Below are 25,370 nucleotides of genomic sequence, written 5' to 3'. Positions count from 1 at the left end.
GTGTCCCTGAGGTTAGAGGACAAGGGGCATCCTTGGTAAGCCTCACTCATGCCAGGTGACAGCTTGGAGACTGATGGTCAATTCTTTTCCCTCCGGCCTGCCTGCCTCTGTGAAGTGTTAGTTGCTCAGTCGTGTCCGACTCTTTGCGACCCCGTGGACTGCAGCCCACCAGGCTCCTTTGTCCATGGGATTTTCCAGGTAAGGATACTGGAGTGGGTTGCCATGTCCTTCTCCGGGGGATCTTCCTGACCCAAGGATCGAACTGGGTTTCCGGCAGGCAGATTCTTTACCGACTGAGTTACGAGGGAAGCCTGCCTCACCACCAGCTTTTTATTTGTAAGCTAGCTTTATTGAGATTTGCTTTACATATCTTAAAATCCATCTATTGTAAATGTACAACCCAGCGACTTGGAGTAAACGTGCAGAGTTATGCGATCATCACCACAATCCAGTTTTAGAACATTTCCATCAGCCCCCAACGGTTTCCTCGATGCCTGTTTCCTGCCTTGGCAGGCGCGTTGTTTACCACTAGTAGCACCTGGGGAGCCCTGCTTCTTCTAGAACCCCCCAGTCGAAGTGCTGAATCAGAATGCTGCTCTGCAGGCTCTGGACATGCAATGGAGGAGTGGACGTTAGGGCAGAAGCCAGAGAGAACGGCTGTTCGTGTGGTTTGTACGTGTCTCTGATTTTGCACGTCCTGAGGTTTAGAAATGCCATTGCCTGCTTCTCTATCCCACCACTTCAGCGCAAACAGATGGGGAAACAGTGGAAACAGTGACAAGCTTTATTTTCTTGGGCTGCAAAATCACTGCAGGTGGTGACTGCAGCCATGAAACTGAAAGACACTTGCTCCCTGGAAGAAAAGCTGTGACCAAACTAGACAGCATATTAAAAAGCAGAGACATGACTTTGCCAACAAAGGCCCATCTAGTCAAAGCTATGGTTTTTCCAGGAGTCACGTATGGATGTGAGAGTTGGACCATAAAGAAATCTGAACGTTGAAGAATTGATGCTTTTGAACTGTGGTGTTGGAGAAGACTCTTGAGAGTCCCTTGGACTGCAAGGAGATCAAACTGGTCAATCCTAAAGGAAATGAGTCCTGAATATTCATTGGAGGGACTGATGCTGAAGCTGAGAGTCCAGTCCTTTGGCCACCTGATGCGAAGAACCGACTCATTGGAAAAGACCCTGATGCTGGGAAAGGTTGAAGGCAGGAGGAGAAGGGGACAACAGAGGATGAGATGGTTGGATGGCATCACCAACTTGATGGGCATGAGACTGAGTAAACTCCAGGAGTTGGTGATGGACAGGGAGGCCTGGCATGCTGCAGTCCATGGGGTTGCAAAGAGTCGGACATGACTGAGTGACTGACTGAACAGCAACCTCTGTTTTTAAGACCCACACCTCTTACTGAGGTGAGCGCTTGTCACTGAGCTTTGGCAACATCATAGAGGTTTCTGCTTTCCCTTCTGAGTGCTCTCCTGCCTATAAAGAGGAGGAGAAAAACGAGCTAGCCTACGCTGGAATGTGGTTCGGCCATAGAAAGAAGGAGGCACTTACTAGCAGAGGCTCCACCGATGGATGAGCCCTGAGAACGTCTCAGTGACGCCTGGAAACGGAAGGTCGGCACACTGCGTGATTCCGCTTCCGTGAAGCATCCAGGATGGGCCGGTGGACGGGGGCGGAGGGAAGATGAACGGTTGCCTGGGCCGGGGGGCGCAGGGGCCAGGGTAGCGACTGCTTAGCGGGTGGGAGTTTCCTTTTGGATGAAAATGCTCTGGAGACCGAGGAGACGTGATGTGATGCGCAGAGTGTGTGCGGTGCTTCTGAGTGGGACACTTGAAAATGCTTCAAGTGGTGCAGTTTTCTGTTTAGGTGAATATTCAGGTCAAGAGGGGAAGGGAGCAAATGGACTGGAGTGGGGTTTGTCTCGGGGGCAGGGGATGGCTCCGAGCTTCACCCCCTTGGCCTCCTATCCCCCCGAGTCTGCTGGTGTCCCCGCGCACCTGGCATCCGTTCGTCCTCCGGCCCTGGGGTTGGATGGGGACCTTGGCCAGGTGGACCTCACTTGCGAAGAGCCTCCTGGAGACAGGGCGCGCGGGGAGCAGCATGGAGCCAGGGTCGCCCCCTGCCCCGCCCTCCACCCTCAGGGCCGAGCGGGCGGCGTTCCTGGGCAGGACGGGGGTTTCCTTCCGTGCCCTTCCAAGGTGCCGACGTTGGCCTGCTCGGGACCCCGCCCCTCCCCAGGAGGCTTCATCCACCTTGCATGAATCCCAAGCACTTTCCCTTTTGAGTCCCCTCTTCTTAAAAAACAAACCAAATTTTACAGCCCTGATGCTGGGAAAGATTGAAGGCGAAAGGGGAAGGGGGCGGCAGAGGATGAGATGGTTGGATGGCATCACCGACTCGGTGGACATGAGTTTGAACAAACTCCCGGAGTTGGTGATGGACAGGGAGGCCTGGCGTGCTGCAGTCCACGGGGTCACAAAGAGTCGGATGTGACTGAGGGAATGAACAACAGCCACCGATGTTGGTATAAATATGAATGTGTTAATGTTACATATTGAAACATCTTCGCCAGCCTAAACGCGTATGTTCCTTTTTCTTTTGTGTTTAAAAGAAATTAAAGCACTTTGAGGGGCCTGTAAGAATACCGCGGGCCCTGGCACTGCTTACCACAGGTGAGCCCCTCACTCTGAGATGAAGGTCCCAGAGAGGGGCTCCGGGTCCCCCAGAAGCTGAGCACTGAGACCTCCTCCATCCATCCCCCGTGTGGACGCCGATGCGGGTGGGAGCTGGAAAAGGGGCTCTCTCCCCTCTGCTCCGATCTCCCGCCCTGCTGAGCCCTATCTCAGAAATTTGATGGGTGAATTAGGATGGAGTTCTCTGCCCAAAGCAACGCTTATTGATAGACCCCTGGTGCCCAGCATTTTGATTCATGCATGGTGGGGACACAGGGCTGAGGGGCTAGCTGCCTCCCAGGAGTGACTGTCAGTATGGACTGGCTCAGGCTGTGGGTGTAGCCAAGAATTTCCAGGCAGTATATACCCTGAGGACCACTGGTGTAGACCAGGCAGGAATTCACCGTCACTCCCGGCTACAATAAGGAGGCATTCACAAAGGGGACATGCGTCGTTTGGGGCTCACGTGGGTGTCAACAGATTCATCCTTCTTGATGGAAAGGCAGATGTCATTCTTTGCCAGTAAACCATTTTAGGAGATTTGTTTTTTTTTTCAATTGAAGGATGATTGCTTTACAGAATTTTGTTGTTTTCTGTCAAACCTCAACATGAATCAGCCATAGGGATACATATATCCCCTCCCTTTCGAATTGCTTTTGACATGAAATATTTATTGTTGTTTAGTCTCCAAGTCTTGTCCGACTCTTTGCAACCCCTTAGGCAGCTTCTGCGTCCTCCACTATCTGCTGGAGTTTGCTTAAACTCATGTCCATTGAGAGGGTGATGCCATCTAACCACCTCATCCTCTGCCACCCCTTTCTGCTTTTGCCTTCAATCTTCCCCAGCATCGGGGTCTTTTCTGATGAAATACTTATTAGTGGAGGACAAAGGGGAACAAGTCTAGAAAAATGGAGCCAGAGTATTAAAATTTAATCCACGTTTTTGATTCTAATGTGAAATAACAACAAGAAAGTGGGTGGCTGCCCCCACAACGCCCTTTTGCAGGGCAGCCCTGGCCTGTTGGTCTGGCCATCAGCGGGGTCTGAGGAGGCGGGCCAGGTGGGAGGGCGGCCACCTGAGAAGCCACCACGGTCCCCATTGGGGCTGGAGCACTGCCTGGGTTGTCTTCTGGGCTCTGTGGAGGGTCCTTGTCTCTCGTGTTTTCCGAGTCTCTCTGGGGCCCAACATTGCTGGTTGGTGGATGAGAGAGAGGGCTGGGGTGGAGGTGGTAACAGGCAGGTCTGTCTTAGCCCGGGTGTCTCTGGGGGCCTGCCTTACTTTTATAGAGCAATGATGCAGTGGAAGGTGTAATCACATACAGCAGGAGCCACAGGTGTTGCTGAGAGCTGAGGGGAGGCACAGGGCAGATACAGGGACTGCAGACCCCCGAGCGGCGACTTTTCCCCCGCATGGGTGGCGTTGGGCAAAGCTCCTGGGGGACCCACCCTGAGCTTTGTCAGCAGCCATCACCCAGGTTTACTGAGGGCAGGACTCCTGAGAACAGGCTCATGTTTGCCTTTGGGGAGGTGCTGTGGGTAAGCGCAAACCGCCCGGGCTGAGTTAGACTTCCCCCAGCTGGGCCGCCAGCCAGCCCAGACGCCAGGTGTCCGGACGTCACTTTGCACGTTTGGAGCTCGCTTTGCTCATCTGCAGGGTGGGTCGACAGAGCTGCTGTACAGGGTGTGACGGTGTGACGAGGCGGTGTGCAGGCGGGCGTCTGTGGGGGGAGGTGTTCTGTACAGTGAGTGACGTGCTGTGCCCAGTGGCGTCACCTCTTTTTTAAATCCTCATAGCACACAGAGAAGCTTAACCTAAATGCAGACCTAGTGGCCCAGGTTTGCAGCTCTCTCTTCCCCAAGGCGTCCCAGGTGGTGCTAGTGGTTAAGAACCCATCTGCCAAGGCAGGAGACCTAAGAGACCCAGGTTCGATCTCTGGGTCAGGAAGAGATGCTCTCCTGGAGGAGAGCATGGCAACCCACTCCAGTATTCTTGCCTGGAGAATCCCGTGGACAGAGGAGCCTGGTGGGCTACAGTCTGTTGGGGGGGGGTCGCAGGAATCAGACACGGCTGAGCGACTAACATTTCACACTTTCACTCATGCCCCAAGACACCTACTTCCTGACTTCCCCAGGGATTTGGAGGTGTGAGGCCGAAGAGGGTTAGCATCCGGCAGCTCAGACGGTTATGGGGTCTGAAGAGGGTCTTTCTCTTACTTCTCTCTTTCCACCCACGGAGCCTGCCCCGGGCCAGTGCTGGGCCAGCCAGACTTGTGGGCTGTGGTGCCCTCTGGTGTTCAAGTAAGATTATTGCAGGGGCTTCTACAAATGCACCAATTTCAAGATGAGGCTAAAACTCCCCCACAAAATCCAGCCTACCTTTCCACCCCATTTGGACAGTGCTTTAAAAAAAGTCACGTGCCTTTGCAAAACGCTTAACATATTTAAACCTGGCTTTGTCGCCAAGAGGATTTAAGGCAGCTTATTTAAAATTTTGTTTTTATAAATTAAAAAAAGTTAGGAATAGTAAAGATAGAAAAAAAAAATCAGATGAAGCCGGGATAAAATATTTTAAGATAAAATGTGTAGTCCCAACAGGGATATGGTCTAGAACTTTCTAGATTGGTTCTCATTAGACCCCCTTGTCTGTGTACTGTCAGTAGGAGAGATTCCCCAGGAACTGTGGAACCCCCAGGGGCCTCTCTGGGTGGCTCAGACAGTAAAGAAACTGCCTGTGGTGCAGGAGACCCAGGTTCAATCCCTGCATCGGGAAGACCCCCTGAAGAAGGGAATGGCAACTCACTCCAGTATTCTTGCCTGGAAAATCCCATGGACAGAGGAGACTAGCGGGCTACTAGTCCATGGGGCCATATGGAGTCAGACACGGCTATGCATGCCTGCACGCAATTGACATACATACTGACATCGTCTTAATGCTGGAGGTTTGAGGGCTGGGGCAGACAAACCCCCTCAAGGGGGAGAAGCAACAACAAAAACGGCAGACATTTATTAGGCACTGATTTCAGTGACTTTCACCTGTTAATCTGTGTCATTGTCCCAGTGAATCTCCTGGGCTCCGTCGTGAGCCCATCTCCAGGGTTAGATCAGGAAGGTGATCAGCGCTAACCCGGCTGCCTGAGGTCACACATACAGTGAGCCATGGAGCTGCTTGGAGCGGTGATGTGATTCACGTCCTGGCAGTTGGGTTCTGGAGCTCTCGAGGTTTCAAAGACAGAGACCAGCACCTGTGTCTGTGCTCCACGGTGCTGACTGTTAGCGTGGTTGTTGAGAGTCCTGCTAACCTTGACTCTGAAGAGTGAATCTAAAAGTCCACTCCAGCTGTGTGTGTGTGTGTGTGTGTGTGTATGCCACTATACACGTAGCTCAGGGCTTCACTGGTGGCTCAGACGGTAAAGAATCTGCCTGCAATGCAGGAAGCCCATGTTTGATCCCCGGGTCGGGAAGATCCCCTGGAGAAGGGAATGGCAACCCACCCCAGTATCCTTGCCTGGGAAATCCCACGGACAGAAGAGCCTGGTGGCCACAGCCCACGGGGTCACAAAGAGTCAGACACGATGAGTAATTAACACACACACACAGCTGTCTACCAGCTTCTTCCAAGGAAGAAATAAATCAGTCTTTGGTTATTTCTGCAGCTGGACCTCCAAAATTATACCAGTGGGTGAGGGCACCCCTCCTTTCTCCCCTTGTGGCAATCTTGGCCAAGACAAAAACCCTGAATGGCTTTCAACAGACGCTGGTGCTGGGAATCCCAGAGAGAGGGCTAAGCTGGGGCTGGTCCTCGGCTGCCTCGCTCCTTGACATCGCTGGGGTCTGTCGCCACCTAGTGGTTCCTCTCTGTATCAGCTCCGAAAAGAGCATCTCATTCCAGCCTCCCGGACCAAAAGGCATCTCATGGAGGACCCTCCTGGCGGAGCCCCCAGGGCTCTGATCGGATGAGGTGGTGGTCTTCCGTGGGCCTAGTCTGGGAAGGGCCAGTGGGACTCGTGGAAGAGAACCATGCTTTGGGTTAGAATCAGTTGCACCCCTGGATGCCGTGTGACTTTGTCAGGTTGCTTAAACTTCTCCCATCGCCAGTTGCCCACATGAAGGGAGGCTGGTGCTTCAGGTGGTTTGGGAATTACAAGTGATCAAGCCCTGGTGCCCAAGGGCTTCCCTCGTGGCTCAGCTGGTAAAGAATCCGCCTGCAGTGCGGGAGACCTGGGTTCGATCCCTGGGTTGGAACGATCCCCTGGAGAAGGGAAAGGCTACCCAATCTAGTATTCTGGCCTGGAGAATTCCGTGGACTATATAGTCCATGGAGTCACAAAGAGTCAGACATGACTGAGTGACATTCACTTTACTCTCACTTTAAGCCCTGGCACACAGGCCTCCCTTTCATGAGGCATCGTGGACTGAAACTGCACAGCTTTCTGAGGTCATCCTGTTCTGTTGTTCCCAGGGGTGGGTGATGGTCTGGACCAGTTATCCACCTGCTGTATCAAGTACACTTTCCAAAATAAGCTGTTTATATTGGGATCGTTCTGGATTTACCAAACAGTTGCAGAGTTAGTACAGCGGGTTCCTGCACAGCCCTTGCCTAGTTTCTCCAATTGTCAACCCTCTGTAGCCCTATTGTCAAAACTCAGATATTACCATGGTTGCAGTGCTGTGTATTGAACCACACACTTTATTTTCGTATCACTAGATTTTTCATTAATGACTGCTTCCTGTTTGGGATCCAGTTGGAAGCCCACATTGCATTTAGTCTTGTCTGGTCTTGACGATTTTGGAGAGTACTGGTTATGTGTTTTGAAGAATGTCCTTCAATTTGGCTTTGTCTGATGTTTTCTCACAATAGCCTGGGGTTTGGGGAAGAATACCACAGAGGTGAAGCCATCTTGTGGTGTTGTATCAGGGGCATGTGATATCAGCATGACGTTGACCTTGATCGCTTGGATAATGTGGTGGCTGCCGGGTTTCTCCACTGTAAATTTCTGCTTTTCCCTTTCCTCTGTTCCTTGGAAGAGTCACCAGGTACAGCCCATGCTCAGCAGGAGGGGATCATGCTCATTTCCCAGTTTGTTGTTACAGTTCAGTTGATAAGGTGTGTCTGATTCTTTGCGACCTCATGGACTGCAGCACGCTAGGCTGTCTCCCAGAGTTTGCTCAAGTTCATGTCCATTGAGTCTGTGATGCCATCCAACCATCTCATCCTCTGCCGCCCCCTTCTCCTGTCCTCAATCTTTCCCAGCTTCAAGGTCTTTTCCAGGGAGTTGGCTCTTCAAGTGGCCAGTTTCCCAGGGGGGAGGTCCCTACATACAACGTTTGGAATTCTTCTGTAAGGAACCTTTGTTTCTTCTCTCCCGTGAATTTATCTGTTCAACCCTGTATTTCTATCAGTGTGGGCTCACAGGTGCCTGTGAAAAGCCATTTTCCTTGTCTTGATCATGGAATCGTTCCTTTCAAGCTTGGAGGGATTGTCTAGGTGTGGTTTGGGGTTTGAGTGCATAGTCCTCAATCATTTCTTTTAGCTTTAGGTTTTTTAAATGTTTTTTTTTCCTTTATTGTGGTGAAAGTCACAAATGTAAACATACTGTTGTAACCATATTTAACTGTACACTTAGTTCGGTTCCACCAAGTATGTTCCCATCGTGGTGCAACGTTCACCGTCACCCATCTCCCAGATTTTTCACCTTCCTAAACCGAAGCTTGGACCCCTTTAAACACTAAGTCCCCATCGCCCTGCCCTCTCCCTCACCTGGCACCCACCAGTGTACCTTCTGACTCGTGAATCTGACTGTTCAGTTCTAGGTTTTTTAAAGCCCATGATAACATGCAGGTCCAATTACTCCCTTGGATTAGGACTTGGGGGCCCTGTCGGTGGCAGGCCCTGGTGAGGCCCCTTTGGCTGGGGACTTTGGCTGCCTCTTTTGGGACAGGCAGTGGGCTCAGCCTCCCCGCCGCCCTGCCTGGAAATCCTGGCCCTGCTCTTACTGTGGGGGCCTTTGGGAGGGTCAGGGCCCCCATCCTGCCCACATCCTGCACAAAGGCAGAGGCGGGGGTGGGAGGGAATGTCTTGTCTCTGCAGCCGCCGAAGCTCCTGCTGTTACTTAACCCTGAGGAAGACATCCATCCCAGCTTCCTATGGGACACCGATTTAATTTGTTTGACCTTCACGGGAAATCATTTTTCTTATTTGTTTCAACTTTCTGAGGAGCTGCTTCCTGGGACCCTTTATGGACCACTGGCACAGAGGTGTAACCCTCCCCTGCACACACACTCACCCTTTTGTGTTTTACTGTGGCTAAGATTTCACTGTGCTGTGCTTGGGCGCTGAGTTGTGTCTGACTCTTTGCTAACCCCATGGACTGTAGCCCACCAGGCTCTTCTGTTCATGGGATTCTCCAGGCAGGAATCCTGGAAGTAGGTTGCCATGCCCTCCTCCAGGGGATCTTCCGAACCCAGGGATTGAACCCACATCTCTCGAGTTTCCTGCTTTGCTGGCAGGTGGATTCCTTACCCTGAGCCACTTGGGGAGCCCACGCCAGTCTGGACCAACGGTATTCTGGGTGCCTGCGTTCACGGAATGCTGCACAGCCAGCCTGGACATTGCATGTTCACCTTCTGTTTGTTTTAAAATAAGAACAATTCTTGCCTGCCATGTAATAAAATGTGTTTGGGGCAGGATGTCCTCACTAAGTGACCTTGGGCAAAATATATGAGTCATCAGTGAAATGGAAAGAATAACACCTGTGTCTTGAGGAGGAATTAATGAAAGCTCGGGCTTCTGACGCTGCAGGGCTAAAACGATTTATGTTAGCTTATCACAGCCTCACCTATAAAGGCAATCAGAATAGAGAGTACATAGGATTAACCTTCAGGAAACATTTAATTCCCCTCCGGAGGGCTGTGCTCGGCCCTGGGAGGCAGAGAGGAATAAAAACGGACTCCTCTGTCTCAGGCCAGCTCAGAAAGTTCAATGGATTCTTGTGTCTGATCGGTGCGGGTTAAGATTTGGCTCTGTTAGGAAAGCGGAGGGCACAGAGCTGGGCAGCAGGGACCGTCCAGCTTCCCAGACCAGGGTGAACACGCCATTCTCCTGAGAAGTCTACATCCAGGGAACTCTCGGGGTCCAGGGGTTTGTGCGATCAGAGGACTCCCCTCACCCCCAGGACTCAGCGTGGGGTTATACTCTCTGATACAGGACTGATGCCAGTGGAGGGAGAAAAAGCAAAATCAGGAAAGGGAAAAGGCACAGCGGGGTGGGGTCTGGAGGAAACTGGGCACACGCTTCCAGGAGTCCTTTTCTCTGGGGGAGAAGGGGTCACCAGGACACGCTGCTCCCCCGTAGCAACCAAGAGCACGTGTGGCCTGGGGGCAGGTCCGCTGCGGCTCGTGTGAACCCACTTAGAGGGGCTCTCAGTGGAGTACGTGGGGCTTTCCTGGTGGCTCAGATGGTAAAGGATCTGCCTGCCATGCAGGAGACCCGGGTTTGATCCCTGGGTCAGGAAGATGCCCTGGAGAAGGGAATGGCTACCCACTCCCTCATCCTTGCCTGGGAAGTCCCACGGACAGAGGAGCCTGGCGGGCTGCAGTCCATGGGGTCGCGAAGAGTCGGACACGTGTGAGCGACTGACACCTACCCTTTTCAAGCAGAACACGCACGCTGGGTTTCAAGGGCTTAGTGTGGAGAAAGCCACAGAATAGTTCATGAATAATTTTCTTCTTTTATTCTTTTTGGCTGCCCTGGGTCTTCGTGGCTGTGCGGGGCTTTGTCTAGTTGTGGGGATGGGGCTGCTCTCATCGCAGGGGTTTCTCTTGTTACCGAGCTTGGGATTCAGCAGCTGTGCTCCACCGGCTTCCTTGCTGCTCAGCTTGTGGGATCTTCCCGGACCAGGGATTGAACACACGCCCCCTGCATTGGCAGATTCATAACCACTAGTTGACCAGGGAAGTCTGGTCACGAATAATATTTTAAAAATATTAATTTCATGTTGAAAAAAATGATATTTCAGATATGTTGGATTAAATAAACCTGATTAAAATGAATTTCAGCCGTTTCTTTTTAGTCCTTCAACGTGACTTGAACGTGCTCAGTCGCTCAGTCGTGTCTGACTCCTTGGGACCCCATGGACTGTAGCCCACCAGGTTCCTCTGTCCATGGGATTTCCCAGGCAAGAATCCTGGAGTGAGTGGCCATTTCTTTCTCCAGGGGGTCTTCCCCACCCAGGGATCGAACCTGTGTCTCCTGCATCTCCTGCACTGCAGGCAGAGCCTATACTGCTGAGCCACCGGGGAAGCCCTACCAGAGTATTTAAGATTACGTAGGAGCTGATGCTTTACTTCTCTTGGTCAGCAATGTCTTGTGCCGGGCACTGTTCTAAGCCTTTTAACCCCTCTCCCCACCCCCTCTAAGGGACATCCCATCCTTATCCTGTGATACAGACAAGAAAGAGGAAGCCTGGGGAAATGACGTAAGATCACCCAGCTGTGCTGACAGGGTAAACAGAACTAGACTTGTGCCCAGGGTGTCCGTGTCCAGCTCCAAAACCCACCCTCTTGCCCAGCGCACTCTCTTGTCTTTTAAGATGTTGGTGCTCTCAAAGAACTCACCACATAGCCTCTGAAACAAGAAATAAATACTACTATTGTAGGGTTTGAATAGTGCCGTGATCCAGGTATATACAGGAGGCACAGAGAATTGGTTCTGAACTTTGAAGGGGAATCCTGGCAGGCTTCCAAGAGGAGGTGACTTTTGAATGGGGCTCTGAAGGTGGTTGGTCGAGAAAGGAGTGGGCATTCCAAGCGGTGGGCTCCTGTGTGCACAGGCACAGAGGGGAGAGGAAAAGCAGATGCTTTGGGATGTCTGAGAAGACCCTTTAGGGGAGAAGCCTTCAGGAGAATCCTTCAGGGAGTTCAGGGGGAGATATGCAAACACATGCCCGACAGGAGCCTGAAGATCCTGGGCTTTGTGGTTGAGTTGAACTTCATACTGACGGAAAAGGAAGGAAATTCCCAGGATTTTAACTAGAGAAATAGCACCATCAGGGGGAGGTGGTTTGAGGGTGCTCAGCCTTCTGGGAGGAGGATGGGTTGAGGGCAGTGGGGAAGCCCCTCATTTAGGAGACTGGTCAGGGGTCCAAGGGTGAGATCAGGAGGACCTGGGCACCAGCAGGAGGTGGGTGTGGATTGAGGGGGATGGTAGGTGTGGATCCACGAGATTGTTGGCGTGGCGGAGGGTGGATTCAAGTTGGATCCTGGGTGTCTTATCCATGCCGAATAGTCAATGGTGCCATCCAGAAACTGGCAGAAAAAAAGGGAGGGGGGCGGGCTTGTGGGTGGTGGGAAGAGCACTTTTAAACTTCTAGGTTTGTATTGGGGTATAGTGGATTAACAGTGTGATAGTTTCAGGTACACAGTGAAGGGACTCAGCCATACGTATGCATGTGTCCATTCTCCCTCAAATGCCCCTCTATCCAGGCTGCCACATAACGTGGAGCAGAGTCCCCTGTGCTGTACAGGAGGGCCTTGTTTGTTATCCATTTAAAATCTGGCAGTGTGTACAAGTTGACCCCAAACTCCCTAACTATCCCTCCGCCGCCCATTCCTTTCCCTACCCTCAGTAACTATAGGCTCGCTCTCTAAGTCTGGGAGTCAGTTTGCGTTTTATAAATAAGTTCATTTGCATCATTTCTTTTTAGATTCTGCATATAAGGTATGTCATAGTATCATTTCTTTTTAGATTCTGCATATAAGGGACGTCATACGCTATTTCTCCTTCTCCGTCTGACGTACTTCACTCAGCATGACCACCTCTGGGTCCATCCGTGTTGCTGCACACGGCATTATTTCATTCTTTTCAATGGCTGAGTAACATTCCACTGCATACGGGTACTGCATCTTCTTTAGCCATTCCTCTGTCATTGCACATTTTCACCGGGAGGAGTGCTTTTAGACAAGATGAGTTTCTGGGAGGGCCCCCTGGGTGAGGTGATTCTGTTAAGTGCTGGAAATAGTCATCTAGTGCTCAGGCCACAGAGGTGGTCAGCTCAGGGCTGACCATGGCTCTCAGCGATTAGGGAGCCCAAGGACATAGGCATCCTACCAAGCACACTGCATATATTATCTCATTTAACCTTCTGAGTCAATTGTGGTGTATAACCCTAATTATGCAGAAGAGTGCTGAAAATTGATGCTTTTGAACTGTGTTGTTGGAGAAGACTCTTGAGAGTCCTTTGGACTGCAAGGAGATCCAATCAGACCATCCTAAAGGAAATCAACCCTGAATATTCACTGGAAGGAATGATGCTGAAGCTGAAACTCCAGTATTTTGGTCATCCGATGTGAAGAACTGACTCACTGGAAAAGTCCCTGATGCTGGGAAAGATTGAAGGCAAGAGGGGAAGGGGGCGACAGAGGATGAGATGGTTGGATGGCATCACCGACTTAGTGGACATGAGTCTGAGCGAACTCTGGGAGATAGTGAAGGACAGGGGAGCCTGGTGTGCTGCAGTCCACGGGGTCACAAAGTGTCCGACACAACTGAGCGACTGAACGACAGGCACAAGCAGAAGAGACCGTGAGCTCAGAGAGGGTCACTAGATGGCAGATGGTCACCCAGCTCTTAACCAGGGGTCAGGGCTGAAACCTCATTCCTCTGCCCGTGCTCACCAGGACGTTTTAGAAACAGGACACAGAAATTCCAGCAACAAGGAACAGAGAGAGTGGCTGGATGGCAGGAGGGAAGCCGGGAGACTGTAGCGTGCTCCAGGTTTCCAGGAGGAGGAACGTCAGGGCTGCAGAGGACTCTTTGTACTTGGCACTTGGGGTGTCATAGGGTGATGTTTTTACTCGCTAAGTCGTGTCCGACTCTTTGCTACCCCATGGACTGTAGCCCACCAGGCTCCTCTGTCCATGGAATTTCCCAATCAAGAGTACTGGAGTGGGTTGCCATTTCCTTCTCCAGGAGATCTTCCTGACCCAGGGAGCGAACCTGTGTCTCCTGCATTGGGTGACCTTGAGTCAAAGCAGTTTTAAGGATGCTAGGCATGGATGGCAGTTGCAGAGGCTGGAGCAGTGGCCCGGAGGAGTGGATGCAGTGATTCGGGAAACCCAGCTGCAGGGGAGGTGGGGGGCAGAGCTGGATCTACCCCGGAGGTAATGAAGCGCCAGCCCCTCACCTACACGGACCCTCCACGCCCTGTACCGGACTGTGTATTTAAACCCTCACGTGTATTTATAACCTTATTGTTTTTCTTAAAGAAGCTGCCCTTCCCTTCAGAAAAATGTCCAAGCTTCAGGTCCAACAAAACCTGGATCCGTCCTTCAGAAGGGGGAGCTGAATGGAAAGATAGAATTGAGGAGGTAGTCAGCCCAGGAGCTGGCTCCAGGCTCTGAGATCCAGGCCTGGCTTTGCCACTTGCCAGCTGCAGACCTGGGTAAGTTATTTAACCTCTGGGCACTTCCCTTTCCTTTTCTGTAAAACAGAAATCATAAAAGTGCCCATCTTCTAAGGCGTTTGAAAAGATTCAGTGAGATGATGTGTACAAAGTGATTTACTCAATGCCTTTGCTATGGTTTCCTGTTATATAATATTCTTATTAATATGTATATTCCTGCTGGTGTTCTAAGGATTTTTTTGTTTTCCTATGGAATTTTCCAGGCAAGAATACTAGAGTGGGTAGCTATTCCCTTCTCCAGGGGGTTTTCCTGACCCAGGGATTGAACCCCCATCTCCTGTATTGGCAGGTGGATTCTTTACCACTGAGCCACCAGGGAAGCTCGTATAATACTCTTATTAATATGTATATTCCCGCTGGTGTTCTAAGGATTTTTTTTTTCCTTATGTCCGTTTCCTTCAGTGGTCTACGATGGAGATCACGTGTTCTTCAGTTAGTGACCCCATAATCCCAACATTTCTCTCTTTTTATTATGGCCAGTTCTAATTTTTATTGTGGGCAACAATAAAAAGGCAAAAACCAAAAACAAACCCCCTAAAATCTACTGATTGGAGAGCTCGGTGATGGACTAGGAGTGAGAGGTTCCTGAGAGGACCACAGGCGGGTTTAGCTCCCAGTAAAAGAGTTTTCAGCTAGATATCTCAATCGAAGTCATAAAAGGACCCCGCAACACATTACATTGGCTTCCCTGGTGGCTCAGATGGTAAAGAAACTGCCTATAGTGCGGGAGACCGGGGTTCAATCCCTGGGTGGGAAAGATCCCCTGGCGAAGAGAATGGCTACCCACTCCAGTATTCTTCCCTGGAGAATCCCATGGACAGAGGAGCCTGGTGGGCTACAGCCCGTGGGGTCGCAAAGGGTCAGACACGATTGAGTGACTAACACTTCAATCCTATTATTGGGCATATACTCTGAAAAAACCATAATTCAGACACATGCCCACCCATGTTCAGGGCAGCACTGTTTACAATAGCTAGGACATGGAAACAACCTAGATGTCCATCGGCAGATAAAGGGATAAAAAAGGCGTGGCATGCGCGTGCGCACACACACACGCACGCACGCACGCACGCACGCACACACACACACACACACACACACACACAATGGAATACCACCAGCAACTACAAGGAACGAAATCGGGTCATCCCACCATTTGTTTCTGAGGACGGGATCCTGTCCCGGGAGGCGCCGGGAGTCGAGGGCTGTGTTTCCGAAGTGGTTCTAGGGCTGTAGACCATGTAGGGTTGAGGGCGCTAACCCAAGCCCGGGATCACTGGTACCAGCGGCCCCGCTCGCAGGCCTGAGGCTGAATTCCTGGTGCAAAAACCCCGGCCGGCCGGCGTACCCGGCAGTCCTGCTGCCCATCAGACCTGCCCTTCCCTCGGGCCCCTCTCCTTTGGGAGAGCAGACCTGTCTCACTTGGAGTGAGATGCCCAAGGAGGAGAAGGTGGGTCTGGCCCCCGATGGCAAGAGCAGCGCCAAGCATCCCTGGGCAGCCGGTTCCAGGCCGGACCCGGGTTGTACTCGCCCGGACAGCTGGTATCCGTCTGCGGGCTCCTGCCCCGGGGCCGGGAGCGACAGCTTGGCGGGCTCAGGCCGGGCTCCAGACCCTCCCGGGGCCGCTCGAGGCGCGGAGCCCTGGACCGCTTCCCGGAGCGCGGCGCGGCTGTCCTCCGAGCGGCCGCGCGATGGAGCTGTGGCTCCGCCGGCGGCCGAGGCCTCCCGCCGCCCTGCCCGGAACCGGCGCCCGGCCGGCCCGCTGCCCGGGGCGGGGCGCAGCGCCGCTCCCTCCGCGGCGGCCGGTTTCCCGGGCGCACAAAGCCGCCGCTGAGCCCAGGGCCTCCCCACGGACAGCCCCCGGCGGAAGAGGCTTGCGTCTCGGGCATTGTTTTTCCCCTCCTTGGCCTGGCCTTACAGAGCACCCTTGCTGCTCCTGACTTGATTCTTCTTAAAACATTTCTTTCTTTTTGTCATCTGTTTATTTGCCCGCGCCGTGTTTGTGCGGCCTCTCCAATAGCTGTTTACCAGGTCGGTTACCCCGAGCCCGGGGGGCATCCTGAAGCCATGCAATTTCATTCCATCTTTACTCCAATTTGCGTTTGGGAATTGAAGGGAGAAATGGCAGGGCTGGTCTGTTTCCTCTTTTCAAGCTTCTAACCTCTCTCCAAAAAAATCCCTCTTGGGGCTTGTACTCCGGGAGAAAGGTGTTTGAACACCGAGTTCAAGCGAGCTGGCGGGGATGGAATGTAGGAGAAGACGAAGAAAAAAAGAGGCTTTTCAAAGATGAACTTTTTTATCCGACTCCAAACCTGCCGCGGTGTGCTTTTATAAAATGCTGAGAAGCACAAAGAAGGAAATAAAAAGCAGTCATGATTTTTCACTTAGAAATGACTTGTATATTTTTGATATTTGGTTTCAAGATTTATTGTTGTTTACTGCACAGGTCTGCCTCCCCTCCCCAGCCCCACTCCCCACATAGGATCTTTTCAGTCACTCGAGTGGATAGCTGAGCTTTTTAATTTAATACGCCGTGTACGTTTTTCCTTGGCCAGCCGGCTTCTGAACAAGTCACACTGAAGTGGGTCCACTTTTGAAGTTCTGCATGCAGACGGCTGTCAGCTAGGCTTCTGTGTGCACACCTCTCATGGAGGCTGTGATTCAGACTTTTGGAGGAGGGTGAGGGGCTTGGAGTTTCCAGGGAGGGTAGGATTGGTTTCTGTTCGCAAAGGGAGCACCCCTTTTCAGATTAGCAGTTCTGGAGGACACACAGAGTGGGGTGTCCAAGCCTCTGAGCTCTGAGCTCCCTCCTGGCGCCTCCAGGCCTCTGAACGTAGGCAGGAGGCTTCCCAGGCTGCCTGGGGGCTGGGGGCTGAGAGGTGGGGCTCAGGGGTCACAGAATCAGGCCCATATCCCCTTGGAGGACCCTGGGATGAATGCGGAGGGAGGGGTGGGGGTCAGGCCGCTCCTCCCAGCCCTGCTCCCCTCCCCTCCGGGGCGGACACAGGGGGCAGTCTGAGCTGAGGTCTTCTGGCAGCTCCAGGGAGGGCAGGTCCCGGCGCAGGACTCAGCAAGTGTGCGCCCACCTGGAGCAGCAGCGGGCAGGGGCAGAAAGAGGAGGGGGTGCTGCCCTCCCTTCTCCGTGGGGGCAGCGGGGTGCCTCGCCAAGAAAAGGCAAGCAGTCTTTTTCTTTTCTCTTTAAAAGTTTTCCTACGGCTGCAGTCTCCTACCACACTCCCTGGCAGCCTCCTAGAGGCATGAGGGGTCCCATGGTTTCTCAGGATTCTGGAAAGAAGCCACAGGGGCACAGGGACAAAGGGAACAGAGCCCTGCACTCACCAGAGCCCTGATGGGCCAGGGAAGCAGGCCCTGGGGTCTCCCGCCTGGCAGTGGCCCTGGGGCAAGACGGTGGGGACAGCCCTCTGTGGGCACGTTGAGCAGCTCCCAGGCCTCCCTGTACCCCTGGGCAAATCGCAGTGGCTTCGGTTTGCTCAGCCTGGATGGAGCGAACACCCAGCCGTCCATCGGAGGGTGGAGGCAAAGCAAGCTGAGAGAGCGGATGGTCATGTCTTCAAAGCTGGCGGTTATTCCACGCTCCCCGTGAGCTAGACACGGTGCTGAGGGCTCTGTGGAGATGGTCCCCGTTCATCCGCTCCAGACCCAGTGCTGGCGTTGTTGTGGTCCCCGTGGTGTGGGGGTGAGGCCAAGAGAGGCCGCGGTCCCTGCCCGAGGTCATCTGGATGTCAGGCACTGCAGCCGGAGCCGGGACCCGGAGCTGGGCTCTGACCCGCTTTCCTGGATGGTCGGTACCCGCCCGCCCCCCCAGATCACCCTTTCCCCCTGCGCCCCCACCCCGTGTGCTGGTCAGATGGCAGCTCCTCCTGCCCCTTGCCTAGAGCTTTGCGGATTTCTTCCTCTAGAAGTCATGGGATCCGTTCCTCGCTTTAGAGCGTGCACAGTGAACAACCCTGCAGTTTTGAATAAAGGAGCAGCGTGGTCCGAAACAGTCGTGCTCAATGTGGTCACGGGACATGAAAGATAAAGGTCTCGTCATGTCCCGTTTCCACTAACGGAGAACATGCCTCCAAGGATGTGTGTGTCGTGCGCACGTGTGTCATGTACACGTGTGCACGCGTGTGTCATGCACATGGGTGTCACATATGTGTCACGTATACGTGTTCACGTGCATGTTGTGGGCATGTGCGTGTGTGTTGCATACACATGTGCATGTGTGCCGTGTCTGTGTGTGTGTCATGTCCACACACGTGTGTCATGCGTGCACTTGCATGCGTGTGGAGAATCTCACCCCTGGAGGCGGAAGGAGCACCGGTGTTAGAAGCTGTGGCACAGGGCAGGAGACAAGGCGATGACACGAGGCCAAGATTTCCCCAGGAGGAGGATCCGGGGGAGAGGCAGAGAAAGCCGACCAGGGCAGGGCAAAAGGTCCAAGTGACTTCTGGGGCTCCCCAGGCCAGGCAACTCTCCCCCACACCCGCCATCTCCTCGCTCTGTGCTCGGAAGATTCCTTTAAAGAAGATAAAGCCCTTTCTTGCCCGGGGTGACACCTGGGTGTGAATGAGCTTCGATGAGAGCAGGATCAGTCAGCAAGGGCTCAGCCATCCTCTGCACACTGTTTCCCCTGCGAGGCTGAGGGTGGTGGCGAAGGCTTGCCGTCTGATGGGTGACGGGGGGAAGGTGGACTCAGCGGACGAGGGGATCCGGCTCTGCCTTTGGTCTGCGCGTCCCAGAGGCCTCGCGCGTCGTTGGGGTGTGTTGTCACAGGTTCATCCTGTTGACAGGCAGGGCATCGTCTTCCAAATAGCGCTGTTTGCATCAGGCCTGTGCTGAAAATGCCGCTGGGTGGAAAACAGAGAAAGACTGCCCTCGGGGAGCTTGTAGTCAAACACTCAAGGGTGTGACTATAATGTAAATACTAGAAAGCTCGCATTTATTGACCACATTCTATGCCCAGATGGAAGGTGTTCTGCAGAGGTTGTCTTGACACCTCCCACAGTTCCGGAAGGTAGGTATTGCTTACGTTTTATGAATGAAGAAGCATATTTAGAGAAAGGAAGCCACTTGCCTTAGGTCACACAGCTCACTGGGGGCAGAGCTGAGAACCCGACCCTCATCTGTCTGCCCAGCTACCCACCCGAGTGAGGTTGGCCGGGGCGCTGGGCTGTCCCGCATACACATAGGGCTCAGAGGAGCTGGCTGACTGCCTTGCTCTCTCCTCTGGAGAACCTGCTCCAGGTCAGGCTCCCCAGTGGCTGACCCAGCTTCCTGCGGCTGCCTGGGTTGATGGGCCGGTGGGTGGGGGTGGTTGACCGCCCTCGGGGCAGAGAGGACAGAGGTGCCCATGCTCAGCTTCCGAGATTCAATCTCCTGTCTGGCAGTTGTCCAAGAACCAGCTGGACCGCTGCACACTGTGGTCGGACCCCTCTGGGGCTCCCGCCTCCCCAGGAGGGTCTCCAGGAAATGTCTCCAGCAAAGACATCGTAGATGCAACCTGCTGACTGCGTGTTGACAGCTGTGCGCACACACCCAAAGGCCTCTGTCTTGACACAGCCGGCGTGGAGCACTCGCTGTCCTGGGTTTGAATGTCTGCTGTCCTCCTCCTGGCCCCGTGTCTTGGTTCCAGGGGTGGTTTCCTGCCGGTAGTAGGTGGTTCTCCCGCTTGAGATGCAGTTGAAGAAGCTGTTCTCCTTGGGTTGATGGCGGAGAAGCAGGCTGACCTGCTGAGCTTACAACCTAAACCTTAGATGAATAAAGTGAGACCAGACCCTCCCCACTTCCTGAAATCCTTCAAGACACTTTCTGGGACTTCCCTGATGGTCCCGTGGTTAAGACTCTGAGCTCCCAATGCAGGGGGACCTGGGTTCAATCTGTGGTCAGGGAACTAGACCCCACACGCCGCAGCTGATACCAGGCGCAGCCAAAAAAAGGTATAAGAAAATACTTTCTGAAAATTCTTAGTGAGGGAGAGCAGAAAGCAAAGTAGTTGTTTGCTTGGACCAAATGGACAGTGGAGACATTTGCTTAAGTCAACTGCAGGCTGGACACCCTCTGCAGAGACTGACCTAGGGTTGAGGTGTGTCTTCCATTGGTAAATACCTATACCTGGAAGGAGTCTTGATATGTGCTTTTTTTTAAAAAAAAAATGAAATCCTCTTATCGGTCGATCTTCACGGGAGAAATGTGTTCATGTGTTGCTCTTTTCTACAAATATTTGTTAAGCTTGTACTGTTGGCCTGGCTTTGTGTGACGTGCTGGGGAGACAAAGGTCCATTTAGATCAGTGCCCTTGAGGACAGCGCTCAGATAATGAATAGACAAGGCTTGGGATCAAGTGATTACAGTGACCATGTGGTCAGTGGCTGGAGAAAAATCTGGACTTCTAGGAAAACAGTGAGCATTGGGCGACGCTTGGGATAGAGGAAAGACTTCCCCAGGGACAGTCAGTGTCTCATGAAGGTTAATAGGCGTTCAGAGCCTATCTCAGGAAGGAAATGAGGCTGGAAGGGCTTCTCAGGCAGAGGGAATAGCATGTACAGAAGCACAGAGGCTTGATGGAGTTTCTCTAAGGAATGGTAATGTTATTGTTTAGTTGCTAAGTCATGTCTGACTGTTTGTGACCCCATAGACTGTAGCCCGCCAGGCTCCTCTGTCCATGAAATTCTTCAGGCGCGAATATTGGAGTGGGTTGCTGTTCCCTTCTCCAAGGAAGGAAAGGCAATACTGGGAGGCAGAGGTTTTGAGGAAGAGAATGTGAGACAGTGCATGTAAAATGCATAGCTCTAGGGACTTCCCTGGTGGTCCAGTGGTTAAGACTGTAGTCTTCCAATGCAGGGGACACAGGTTCCATCCCTGGTCAGGGAACTAAGATCCCACATGCCGCCCAGTGTGGCCAAAACACACAAAAAATTTTTTTAAATTATTGATAAAATATACATAGCTCCATGCCAGGAAATAGTCCTTGAAAAAACATTAGCTCTTAGTATCTTCCTAATAAGATAGCTAAGGTCACTCCCCTTCCCCTCTTTGTCAGAGTTTTCTCTACTTTCTCTTGCATCCTTAGTGTATTTCTTCACAATGGGATGAGAAACTTTGGGATGGATAAGTTGTCAAAGGAAAATTTGACATAACTGTCTCTCTTTGTGGAACTTTGGATATTATTTTCAATGTATCCTTATCATATGTTGCTACGAACTGGACTGATACATTTCCTTTCAAGAATGATTAGAATTTAGCCATTAGAATCTATGGCTGGAATTTGAGTTTTGGAGATGTGGAATTATGATGAATAACCAATGTTATTTGATGGTAGAAGTGAGTGTGTTTTTCAGGTTGCTTTTCACACCTTCTCTGTTTTTATGTACTCTGTGTGTGTGTGTGTGTGTGTGTGTGTGTGTGTGTGTGTGTGTGTGTGTACCCACTCAGCTGCTCAGTCATGTCCAAGTCTTTGCAACCCATGGACTATAGCCCGATAGGCTCCTCTGTCCATGGAATTTTCCAGGCAAGAATACTGGTGTGCCATTTCCTACTCCAGGGGATCTTCCTGACCCAGTGATCGAACCCACACCTCTTGCGTCTCCTGCATTGGCAGGTGGATTCTTGAGCACTTCACCACCTGGGAAGCCCTATATACTCTGAATTTAGGCTGGTAACCCCTCAGAGGATATTCTGCTCGTATCTTGGTGTTGTAGGGGGCTTTATTGGGAGGGTGCTGAGGGTGGGGGAAGGCCAGCGTGGTGGATACAAGGAGGAGACTGAGGAGAGGGTATACAAGCAAGACGCAGAAGACATCCTCTTCCGTGAAATGCTTTTCAAGTTTTAACGTCCAAGCTCTCCTGGAAGATTATAGACACAGGCATGAACTGATACTTCTAGGAGGTCTAGGGGTTTGGTCTTGGCAGCCCAGAAGTTTCTTAGAAGTCACCTTCGCTGACCCCATCCCACCATGAGGTGACACATTGCAGATGATACTCCGTTTGGGTTTCCCACCTCCTCTCATCCCAAACCCAGGCACGAGCTGCTGGAGATGTTTGTCCCTGGCTTCTCCTCCCTGGTACACTGGGGGTCCAGCACAAGTCATTCCAGCCAGAGAACATTGTCCATTTCTTCCAGTTGGCTTCTGTGCGCTCAGCACAAATTTTCTCACCATTTGAGGTAGCTCGTGGGCTGCAACCTGCAACATTATTGCAGGCTGTGTTCTTGTATCATGGGCTGCAGATAGCTCCAGCGGGAAGCTTTTTCATCAAGTGCCTTTATGGGTCGATAGGAGAGGACTTCTGATTCTTTTGTCAGATATGCATGGGAGTGGGCGAGAAGGGAGAGCCCAGGGAGCTGACTTCCTAAATGATCATCAAAATGAAGAAAGAAACAAATGTGCTGAGAGAGAGAGTTACAGAAAGCCTCACGTCAGTGACTGGATTCTTTTTTTTTTCCTGTAAAATTTCAGCGATTGGGGTGGTTATATTTTAAAGTTACAAGAAATAGGGACTTCCCTGGTGGTCCGGTGCTTAGGACCCCGTGCTTCCCATGCAGGGGGCGTGGATTCGATCCTTGGTTGGGGAACTAAGATTCCCACGTGGCATTTGGCACGGCCAAAGGATACAAAAATAAATAATGAAAAAAAAAATAAAGTACAAGGAATAATCCAGCCTGGGTCCTCTCGTGGCCCATCCATCCAGCTATCTCCTGGTTCACCGCAGCCTATGGATCGCGTCGTTAGGAGTATCTCCTCTGTCCTGTATCCCCACCCTCGTGAGATTATCTGAACACGTTTCAGGACCTCTAAGTGGGTGAAGGGTCTCTGAGTGGATCGTGTACAAGCAGCCAGTTCCCAAGTCGCAGAGGGAGGAGAGATGAAGGAGATGGTTTCATGCTGTCTGAGACAGACCGCCCTGGGGATCAGTTTTGGAGACCAGACGTTCTCCCTCCATTTTCCAAATTCTTAGATTAATGAAGAGCAAAGGGACTTCCCTGGCAGTCCAGGGGTTAAGACTCTGCCTCCCAAGGCAGGGGGTACAGGTTCGATCCCTGGTCAGGGAGCTAGGATCCCGCGTATCCATGGCCCAAAAACCACAGCATAAAGCAGAAGCAATGTTGTGACAAATTCAATAGACTTTAAAGAATGGTCCACATCAAAAAAATAAAAAAAGAACAAAGGGAGAGAACTTGCTGAAATTCCCACTCTGCTCTCATTGGGGTGGTTGTGAGAGTTGATTAAAGTGACGATGTTTATTTTTCGGATTGTTTCTGGCATTGAAAGTGTGATGAATAACAGGTTCTAGGCTTCTAGAAGCAGCGAACGGACTTATCTTTAACTGCGCTGTGCGTATGTACAAATAAGTGTTGTTTTTTCTGCTGTGTGTGTGTGTACCTGGGCCCATGCTTCCTGACTGGCATATGTATTTATGCACAAATATGTGCCTGACTATAAATAAAAACCACAAATGAATGCCTTAGAGGGAAACAGGAGGGCTGCCCTTTCTGCTTGCTGCCCATCAGCGAGGCAGGCACCTCTCCTTAGGCCGCGGAGTCGGGGAAAGAGCAGCTCCGGGAGGGGCTGGCGGAGCCTGCTGGGGCTCCGGGGGCTTCTGTTGGCCCAGTGGATATATTTTCCTGGTGCTGACTCTAAAGATGAACCCTGATTTTGAGGCTCCAAAGCCATGCAGTATGGCCTCAGAGACAGACTCTGGTAATCCTCCACACGTCTTCCTACGGACAGCGCTTGTCTGTGTCTAAGACCATGTGAAGACCCTCCGGGAAGGTAGACGGGGAGGGACCCCTTGTGAGCAGGCACAGGAAGGGATGGAGGAGTCTAGGCCTCCAAGAGTTGTCATGAGGGACTTCCCTGGTGGTCCAGTGGGTATGGCTGTGCTTCCAACACAGGGAGCAGGGGTTTGATCCCTGATCTGGGAACAAACATCACACATGCTGCAGGGTGCCGCTTGGAGAATTCCATGGACACAGGAGCCTGGCGGGCTGTAGTCCACGGGGTTAGCAAAAAGTCAGACACGACTGAGCGACTAACACTTTCACTTTTCCTTTTTCACGTGTATGTATAACTGACTCACTTTGCTGTACACCTGAAACTAACACAACATTGTAAATCAACTAGACTACAATAAAAATTAATTAAAAACAAAAATAGTAAATCAACTCTACTCCAATAAAATTTTCTTTTAATTTAGCATAGGAAAAAAAAAAGCAGATCTTAAATGCACAGCTCAGTGAATTTTTCCGTACACCTCCATGTAACCACCATTCGAGTCAAGAAATAGAATATTTCCAGCCTTCTGGAAGGCACCATCTTGTCACCTCTCAGTCAGTAATGCCCCCTCCCTCCGTCCCTCCCTCCCTCTCTTAACCATTCTATGGTTAATCGTACTGTTAAGGTGGCAACAGGGAAGGTTTACACTCTTCCAGCTGAATGGCCCACAGACAAACCCATCCAACAAAGAAAGAAAGGAATATTTTCTTGTGGAGATGTGGCTAGGTTTGGTTGGAGTTAAAAATGAAGCTCGGTGGATCCTAAGACCTTTTTGTGGCTGAAATATTTAGACACTGTATTTTAAGAAAACTTTTTACTCATTTGTAGACTTTTATCTGGCCAGGTTTCCATCCTGAGGGTTTTCCTTTCTACTTATCTGACAAACCATAAATTTTCTTTCCTTTAAGGGCAAAACCAACCCTCAAGCACATTTATGGCCCAGGTTTTAAGAGCCGGCGGCCCTTTCTAGCTTGTATCTCTGGTTAAACATGTCTTCTTTTTCTTGGAGTGGTTTTTGCAGAATGGAGCTAAAGATAATGAATTCCCCTAGAGAGCTCCTGCCCGCCTAGCGCGAGAGAGGATGGGGAAAGAGCCCGCTTCCTCAGCTGTGGAAGCTAGTCACGTCCTGGAAGCCTTCCTCCTGGTTGCACCGGAGTCTTTCTTTATCTAACCTCAGTTGCTTTTTCCTTCTTGGCTTTTGATTCATTCTCCTCTGCATCCTTGAAAGACTGTTAGATTTTTGGACTTTGGACAATTCATGTGTAGCAATCCACATTGGTTTTTGTGAGTCTGTTTGTTTCCAGAACTGAAACCTGCTTTCTGATGAGCTGCCCAGCGACTGGTTAATTAGTTGACTTTAGCTTCCCCTGGAGGACAAGGTCGCAGAGTGTCAGGGGGTTGGGGGAGACTTTATGCCCTTTCTGTTGGCTCATGTCTTGTGTTGGGGGCATTAG

The 25,370-nt window shown here is 51.7% G+C and overlaps 1 protein-coding gene across 7 annotated transcripts in view; it reads left to right on the top strand.

Moving 5' to 3' along the window:
• Positions 1 to 25,370, top strand: part of LOC145542457 (uncharacterized) — a 209,578-nt gene that overhangs the window by 19,313 nt on the left and 164,895 nt on the right. The window contains exon 1 of one of the 7 annotated variants that reach the window (XR_014079866.1): positions 17,191 to 17,313. The exons of the other annotated variants lie outside the window; for them this stretch is intronic. The gene's annotated coding sequence lies outside the window, so the exon portion shown is untranslated. Of the gene's footprint in view, positions 1 to 17,190; positions 17,314 to 25,370 lie in introns of those variants that run through there. 7 annotated transcript variants of the gene reach the window in all.

The sequence above is a fragment of the Giraffa tippelskirchi genome, chromosome 3, assembly GCF_054371585.1.
Source record: "Giraffa tippelskirchi isolate mGirTip1 chromosome 3, T2T-mGirTip1v1.2.pri, whole genome shotgun sequence".
NCBI classification, from domain to species: domain Eukaryota; kingdom Metazoa; phylum Chordata; class Mammalia; order Artiodactyla; family Giraffidae; genus Giraffa; species Giraffa tippelskirchi.
This window is presented reverse-complemented; position numbering and strand designations above follow the sequence as displayed.